The following is a 9,810-nucleotide window of genomic DNA, read 5'->3' as shown; positions in this document are numbered from 1 at the left end:
TAGAAAGCAACATATATTTGTATATGGGTGAGTGAATCATACCAAGACTATATTATTTTAGATTACAAATATGTGCGCAGCCTTTTTTTATACATCAATCATAAACAATTTATTGTTGAATGCCAAAAGTCATCAAATTAATTTATTAATTGTGCACAAAGTAAATAAGAGCTCTGAAAGTTAAATTTACTACATTATGCAAACATTATTTTGAGGTATATTTTTATGGGATAAAAAAAGAAACAAATGTACTTCATGTTATACTTGTTAGTAAGAAAATAATCCGGATTTTGATTAATAATGTCATGCCACTTTGAATTCAATTGACTTAATTTTCCATGGGGGCTCAACCTCTTTATATTAGCCAGTGTGCTGACATGGATTGGTGTCTTCAATTAGCTTTGTTTAATTATATGAACTTGTGATTAGAAGAGGCTAACTGTCAGCCAATGTTGTAATTAGATCTTCTAAAAACAAGAAGAATCCAGTTGCATCTGATAGTGTCACTGCATGCCTGTAATAATAATTTCTAAGTACAAATAAACGGCCTTAGGTATTTCAAACTTATAAAAAAGTGTATTTGAAAATAGAATTAGCAGATCAGTCAAACATAATGTTTCTTTGTTCCTAAACATTCAAGTCTGAATTGCTGCAAAGATGCTTTTGCACAAATTTTGGTGGAAAACTTTTTACCTTTTAGTATACACTGAAATTGTTCCTCACATTCAAAACATATCAGTTATGTAAATGATTTTTAATATAATATACGTTTTCTTCATGCTGTTTTGCTTATTTTAATGCAATTTTTCAATATTTTTCTATGACAAATGCGTTATATTTAGAAGCTTATCCTTTGTTAATGCTATGTTTATGAAGAAATTATAATTGATTCTCTACCTGCCTTAAATATTGCCTTAAAATTATGGTAAATGATATTTTTAAAAATTGAAATAATATATTCTTTTATATAAAGTAGTATTATATCAGAAAGACTTTGAATCAAGATCTAAATCCACCACTAAAATAATGGCAGTATTTTACAGTTATTTACTCTCTGTACACTCATTCTTGTATTTCTTATATTTAAAATACCACTAGATTTCTTGTTATGTGGCTGAAAGCACACATTTAAGAAACTGCACTGTGGCTGGCCCTGTGGCTTGGCGGTTAAGTGCCGTGCGCTCCACTACTGGTGGCCCCGGTTCCTATCCCGGGCGCTCACCCACGTACCACTTCTCCAGCCTTGCTGAGGCGGCGTTCCACATACAGCAACTAGAAGGATGTACAGCTATGACATACAACTGTCTACTGGGGCTTTGGGGAAAAAAAGGAGGAGGATTGGCAATAGATGTTAGCTCAGAGCCGGTCTTCCTCAGCAAGAAGAGGAGGATTAGCATGGATGTTAGCTCAGGGCTGATCTTCCTCACAAAAAAAAAAAAAAAACCTGCACTAATTGCATAATGACTAGCTAATAAAAGATGCTTGAAAATGGCAGTTATTATTATAATTATTACTATTTATTATTATATCACATCTAACTTTTTATAACTATCAGATACCCCAACCATATCCAGAATTGGGTTAAATAAGGAGGGAGTAATTTGCCTCTAGCTTTTCTGTCAGCATTTACATGGAGATGTTCCTTTTCAGAACTGGAACCTCGGATTTCCCGAGTGGCCTGTGTCCCCCCCACAGCACTTCACCTCCTAGGAAACATTACATCAACAAAACTTCCCTGACACTTTTTCCTTTAGGATCCTTGCTATGGGTTAGTCAGGTAAATCAGTCCCTGCTAACGTGTTGAGGAGGTAAGTCATTACCTTTACACAATATTGTCCCTACTGAGAGAACGATCTCTGATTACATAAGAAGTCGCTCCAAAAAGGAGAGTTTCAGGTATTGGGACATTCCAAGAAGAGAAACCTTTTTTATTCGTGGCTTTAAAATCAAGATAGGCCACAGAATAATGCTGTCTACAAATAGATAATACTGGACTGTGCATCAAAAGACCCTCATCTCTGCTGTTTCTCCCATGTGGTTGACCTTGAATATAATACTTAATCCCTCTTCTCCCAGTTGCATTCTTGTTAAAGCTGAGATCTAAGCAAAATTATTACCAAAATAATTTATGTGTTTATTTTTCATTCATTTTTTAAACAAATATTTAATAGTGGCTACCATGGCATGATACTTTTGTTTGCTTGTTTGTTTTGTGATGAAGATTTGGCAACAAGCAAGACAGACATGATTCCTGCTCTTAAGATTCCTTTTTAGTGAGGAAAAGCAGAATATATTTTTAAAAGAAAACATTTATGTTTTAAAATATGTTCTTTTAGAGAAAAACGATATTGGTTTAAAAGAAAACAGTGCTATGCAGATTATTCAAATATGGTTATATGATTAAAAAAACATCCAAACTACTAATTGGCTATGTATATCGGATGGTCAGAGGTCTTCTGAGAGGATGATATTCAAACTGAGATCTGAATAAGAAGGAAGAACCGACCATGCATGCCAAGATCAGAGGAAAGAGTGTTCTAGGCGGTAGGAACCACTAGAGTCAACATCTTAAGACAGATGTGAGTTCGTGTGTTTTAGACTAAGAAGGCTTGAGAGTAGGAGCAAAGGGTGAAAAATGAGATAAAGTTGGAGTGGTAAATCAGGGCCAGATCGTGCAGGGCACTGACAACCACGGCCAAGTGACTGATTTCTGCTTTGTGATCAATGGGATCGAAGTGTAAATTTTCACCTAGCGGAATTACATGATCAGATAAATGATGTTAATATGATGCTGCATTGAGTATGGATTGTAGGAGCATGACAAAAGAGACAAGAAGTAGAGTCGGAGGTTATTGCCTCAATGCACAATTATGAGAGTTTGGGCTAAGTAATTAAAGGAGAGATTTAGAGAGTTCAACAATCTGGAATGTTTTGAAGTAGAATCAACAGCATGTGATAATAGGTTAAATGCTGAAGTGACAGAAGATAATGACCAAGAAGGTTTCGAGTTCCCCTCAGCTTGACTACACCTCAGACAGGTTTCTTCCTGACTACAGAGCCCTAACCTCCCTTTTCTTAGAGAATTTACTTTAGAAAACTTGCCATTGTGAAGTCTTTCTTTGCCTGTTTGAGATGTAAATCTTCTACAACCTAGGAAGGTCTTTATCAAGGACCTAAGAGCCATGTCTTTGAAATGTGAACATCAAGAAGGATAGCGCCCCTATCTCCGTGTTTGTGGGAGGGTAGGACCCTAACTTCAATAAGCGCTAATTAGCAAACACAGATGACCCTAATCCTACTGTCCAGCTTCCTGCCAACTTCTTCCCATACTTTCCTACTAGCACATCCCAGTGCTTAAAAACTCTTACCATTCGTTTCAAGAGTTGAGTTCAATCTCTCTCCCTTATTGCAATAGTCTTGAATAAAGTTTTCCCTGCCATCTTCCCTGCCACTTCGCTGCCACAGTGCCATTTTTCTTTTACAATAGTTAAGATGAAAACTGAGGTCTTTGGCTTGAGTGACAGTGTGGATACTGGTGCTTTTTATTTGCTGGTGAAGGCTGGCAGGAAGAGCATGAGATTTTGGAGAAAACAGAGTTCAGAGTTAGAGGTGCTAAGTTTGGAACGTCAATAGCTTTACAAAGATAGTAATCTATGTGCAAGTGGGGAGTTCATGGTGAAGACTTGTGTTGAATATATACACATACAGTAGTTCTCGGCATGTAGATGTTATAGAAATCCATGCGACTGGATGAGGTTACGCAGGGAGTGGTTACGTGAGGTTATGTAGACAGGAAAGAGAAGGGAGCCCTGGACTGATCTCTGGACTCCCAACATTTACAGATGGAGCCTGGAAGTGAGAACAAACAGAGTTTGGGAATAAAAGGCAGATGAAAAAGAGGTGAAGCAAGAGGAAAACAGCTCACTTTTATAGGATAGTATAAAGAAATACTAAAAATGTTTTCTGATATTTTATTCAATAACACAAAGGTATGAATATTTAAGCTCAGTGTGATTTTGTAACGATTTTAATAAAAAAACTTAAGAAAAGCAAAATCAAGGTAAACACAGAGGCTATAAGTTTCCCAGAAGTATTCTTTTCATAAATGAAATAGCAACAACAAAAAGCAAAGTGGAAAACTACAAATAATACAAGTAAAAAGAATCAACTATGAGTAATTAGCTATGAGTATGAAGTAATTATGAGTTTCAAATCTACATGTGAAAAAAGGATCATATTTTGATTATAGTGCTTGTATGTTTCCAAGATTGTATAACTGTTTTCTTGATAAGCACCACTCTGGTAATAGCTCAGCACTGCTTGGGGAGGAAGGTAGACTTCAAATTGTATCATTAGGAGATAGAAAGAATGAATAGAAATATAATGAATCTACCCTGGATATTCCCCCACACCAGGACAACCCTGAGACCCTAGAGATCTCCAGACACAAAAGAATACACTGTATATCCATTAATTCTGCATAGTACCATAGATAATATATTTATCATAAGTCCCTATACAATTTAGGGAGCATAAAACAGTAATTTACTTTCATTCCCCTTGCCTTCTTTATCAAAACTAATGCTCGATCTGCTCTTGAGCAGTTACATATTTTAAATAACCATGTATTAAGCTTCAACTTTGAAAGTATGCTTAATTAAGTGCTAAACAAAAGCAAAAATATATTGTGCATATAAATATTTTACATTTGTTTCATAGATATTTGCATATCCATTATGGTAAAAATTTCATCACGTTATTTGTATGTTTCACTATTAGTTTTGACTATATGATCACATTTTTTAAAAATTGGACAGCAAAGACCATATTCCTCATGCTAGTAAGTAGATAATATTTTTGCAATTTCATACATGAGTAATTAATCTTGTGATGTATCTATATTTTTATCTAGAACTATCTCATTCTATTTCTATATAAAACAGATATAAACTTAGTAGAGATAATTTTGCTTTAAATATTTTATTTATTTTTGTACATATATTCATATTTTCTTTATTGATTAAATAATTTACATGTATTGTTTGAGATACAACAGGTAAAAAGTAGTATTTTGTAAAGGGTCTTTCTCCCATTCCTGTCCTTCACTCACCTAAGTCTCTTTTCCATGAACAATTGTTAACAATTGTTCATGATTCTTCCATTGGTATTTTAAGAATATATAAGACAATACATACTATAAATATATTAAATATATTACAAATTTGTTGTTCTGTGCATTTATTTATATGTATATACATACATATATACAAACTATAAGTAGAAGAAAGAATATGTATATATATATAGTTCTCTCTTTCATTTTATATAAATATTAAAAAGCTAACATACTATATGCACAAATCTGTGCCTTACTTTTTGGACCTAATAGTATATGGTGGAAATAATTTCTTATTGGTTTTAATATTCTTTGTTTTGTTAAATTTTAACCGATATTCCACGATATTCCATTTATTAACTAGACCATGTTTGATAATTATTTAGTTTATATCAATTAATTTTCTCTTATCAACAACACAAAATGGATAAATTGAATGTCGATAATATACCTGCAGGATAAATTTATAGAAGGAGGAATGCTAGTAGGAAAAGTAGTTTGATTTCCAATTTTGCTTTTACTATTCAAAATAATGGTATGGGGCTTCATTTGAAAATCTGAATTTAAAAAATAATTAACTATGTCAAATGTGCTCCGTAGTTGAGCTAGTTAGATGTTTCAAAATACTGCTCTTGAAACTTTACTTTATAAGTTACTGGGTATGGCAAGAAATATTTGCTTTGCCAATGTTACAAGTATATTTTGAAGATCATTTGAAATATTAGATATACATATGCTTAAATACTACAAAGTGCTGTCCTTACATATGTAAAATTAGTGTTACCCATTAACTTAATAAAGCTAAATAATATAATTCAAAATAATTATCTGAGGTATATTCTACAAAGAGTTGAGATGAGATTGAAGTACTTTTAAAGATTTCATCTGGTACCTAACTTCATATTTTGAAGAGATAGGAAATAACATTTTTTCAAGTGACTTCTGAAATAGAACATTATAACAAAATCCACTCCTTGTTTCAATATCTATGGTTACTTTATGAAGACCTGGTGATAATGACATTGTGTATGATTTCTATCCAAATAAAGCTATGTGGTCTAGTTTTTGTTTCTAAGCCTCCAGCATGATGAAGAACTTTAATGTTCCATCAAGGGCAAATAGACAGTGAATATGAAGTGATAGTTCGTTCTTGCAAAGAAATATCTCCTTAGATGATGTCTTTGAAAGAATCAGAGGAAATTGCAAAGGGAAAACGCTCAGACAAACATCTGAGAGATCTGTTAAGTGGAATAACCATTTAAGACACTTGTGATAATTTTGGAATTTTATTACTGAAAGCAAATATTCAGAGACTGTTTGATCAGGTCTACATCTGTGAAATTTAGTTTGTTGAACTCACTTTCCTTTAAGAAGAAAATGCTGCTTATGACTGTAAAAGATAAATCAACTGTTATATCTCTAATTAAGTTGCCAAAGTGTTTGTTCTCTGTGATTTGCCTGTGCTTCCACTTCTTATAACTTACAACTAATAACTTCTTATTTTGAAATGATTGATTTCAACTTTACAGAGGAACTTCGGAAATCATACAAAACCTCTTATATACCCGTTACTCACACTCACCCATTATTAACATTTTCACCCATATATGTGGTCTCTCTTCCTCTCTCCCTCCCCTCCCCTCATATATATATTTACAAACGACTGTACACACTATTATGTTTTCTGAATCATTTGCAAGTAAATTGCAGACATAGGATATTCTACTATAGAGTTATTTTTTTCGTAGACAAGATGTTTTATCAAACAAGATGTAGTGTGGTGGTTAGCCAGAGAAAAATACAGACAGTGTAAAACTACAGATAATGCACAGGGCTCCATTTGGGAGAAATTACTATCCACGCCATACATGCAGTCTCTGGTAATTTCTGTCATTGGCATGCGACTGGGTTTCAGTCTTTGTTGTTCCTTCTCTTTTCAGTAGTATTTTGAACAAATATTAACTATAGGCCAAACACTTGCAAAAGATTCACTTAATAGTGAATCAGACAGATTCTGATGCTAGATTTATTGTTGAAACATGAGTAAATCAAAATTAATTTGGTTTTAGGAATGAAAAAAACCCTGAAGTTACAATAGATTGAATGAAGAGAAAATGGTATGAACAAGTGTGAAAACAGAAGTACAAAGTTTTGGAAACTTAGAATGATCCTAACTGTAGAGTTCCAGACAGGTGATTCTTTCTTTATGTATTTTGGCCATTTGGATTTGATTTTCTGTCAACTGGATATTTGTAGCATTTACTTATTTTTATTCAAATTGCATTCCATTTTCCTCTTAGCTTGGAAAAGCAATTTGTGTAATATATGTAATAATTCTTAGCCATGTGTATTGGAATGTTTCTATATCTACCATTTGTCTAGTGGTTTTAATATATCTTTTATTAGAATTTTTTAATAGTCAAACGTTTAGTTTTTAAAATTTATAAATTTCCAGTCTTAATTAAAGAAGTCTTCTCAATTGATTATTTGTGTAGGTTTCTAGACTTTTTAAAAAAATATTTGTGGTTTTTGCTTTACCATCTTAAGCCTTTAATCCATGTAAAATATATTCTGAATATGACATAAGAGAGTTATAATTTTATTTAAATAGATAGCCAGTTATTTCTGCCCCATTAACAATACATTATTTTCTTATCAATAGCTTCTAAATATTCTTTGAAATAATGTGTTGAATTCACTGCCATCTTTCATAAGTTCAAACTTATATTAAAACAAATTAGTCTAAATCAATCTTCTTCTCCTTCATCTTTTAATATATTTAAGTACATAGTCCTCAATATATTTAAATTACACAATGTTATAAACCATTATGATCTCAATGAAATCATTGAAAAAGTATATATGTTTAAATGTATAGTCCTCCACTTAACACTAGTAAATTTTTTTTTTTTTTTTTGGTGAGGAAGATTAGCCCTGAGCTGACATCCAATGCCAATCCTCCTCTTTTTGCCGAGGAAGATTGGTCCCGGGCTAACATCTGTTACCATTTTCCTCTACTTTATATGGGATGCCACCACAGCATGGCTTGACAAGCAGTGCATCGGTGTGCGCCCCGGATCTGAACCTGTGAAACCCAGGCCACCAAAGTGGAGCACATGCACTTAACCGCTACGCCACTGGGGCTGGCCCCAACGCTAGGATTTTTAAATCTAATTCCAAAACAAAATCTGTAGGGATCATAATTGAATTTATTAATAATATGATGTCTTCTCATGCAAGAATATGTTATCTTTTACATTTATTCAACTGTTTATACTTTTAAATTAGAAAATATATTTTTGGTTGTCTATCTGTTGTTAAATTTATTTCTAAGCATTTAAAATTTTTGTTGGAATTTTAATAAAATATTTTCTTTTTTACCTTCGATGTTTCTTGCTACAATAAAGTTTGGGTTTTGAACATTCCTCTTATATCTAGCAATGCCATCAAATTTCCTTATTACTTCTAGTAGCATTTAAAAAAAATTTTCAGGTATATAATCAAATCATGGACAAATTATCTTCTTTTCTAACATCAATACATGTTGTTTTATTTAATTTTCTCACTGCGTTGAGTACCCCCGTATTAAATAATGATGGTGAACCCAAACTGTAGGATATATTGCACAGCAATGTTTGATCTTTGACACCAAGTTCAATGTCAGTATCAGGAAAGACAAAAAAGGTGGGGAATTCTTACAGATTGAAGTGATGGATACATGATCTGAATTGAATAAATGACAAGAAAAAGTGTTATAGAAGATATTGAAAAATATGACAGCATTTGAATATGGATTGTATATTCTATAATAATATTGCAGTAACTTTCTCGTATCTTACTTATAAGGATATAAATATAGAGAGTGATAAAACAATGAAGCAAAATGTCAATAATTGGTGAATCTATATAAGCATTGTAAAGGAGTTCTTTGTAATGATTTTGCAATTTTTCTGTAAGTACGGAATTATTTTTAAAATAAAAAGGTTAAAATAGTTGTGAGACCCAGGAATCTGTGTTTACTTCCTGATGTTGAGTTTGTTTTATTGCTTTCACATTTAATAAAATATTTCTTGTAGGCTTTTGTTAAATATAAAAATTTTTTAAAGAATACTTGCTAAACTTTATAGTCTTTTCAACAACCATTATTGAACAACTACTAAAATGTATTGGAGTATGTTAATAGACTTCTGGATACTAAACCACCCTTGCATTCCTGAAATAATCATAATTGAGCAGTGTATTTAATATATACACAAGAAACAAGGTGAAAATTTGAGTTGACTAAATGCCTTAGAATAATTTGAAAAGGCAATTAAAAATGTAGCACTAAATATTACATTAGGACTGAATGGGTTCACTGCTATTTTGTCTTAACTTCAAAAAATAGATTATTCCATTCTATTAAAACTATGTTTTGCAAATATAAAAGAGAACAGTGCCCCAATCTGTTTTAAAATCTCAGTATAAGAATAAGTGATTAAATAAATAAGGAAGCAACAAGTATCGATTGAGAAAACACATCAAAAATCTTTCGTGATACAGGGGCCGCCTCGTGGCGGGAGCTCCACTGCTGGCGGCCCAGGCCCGGATCCCAAGCCCGCACCAAGGCACCGCTTGTCAGGCCGTGCTGTGATGGCGTCCCACATAAAGTGGAGGAAGATTGGCAATAGATGTTAGCTCGGGGCCAGTCTTCC

This window comes from Ceratotherium simum, chromosome 12, assembly GCF_057802395.1.
Source record: "Ceratotherium simum simum isolate JZ-2026a chromosome 12, ASM5780239v1, whole genome shotgun sequence".
Classification (NCBI taxonomy): Eukaryota; Metazoa; Chordata; class Mammalia; order Perissodactyla; family Rhinocerotidae; genus Ceratotherium; species Ceratotherium simum.
The sequence above is the reverse complement of the archived record's forward strand: the minus strand, read 5'-3'. Positions refer to the sequence as shown.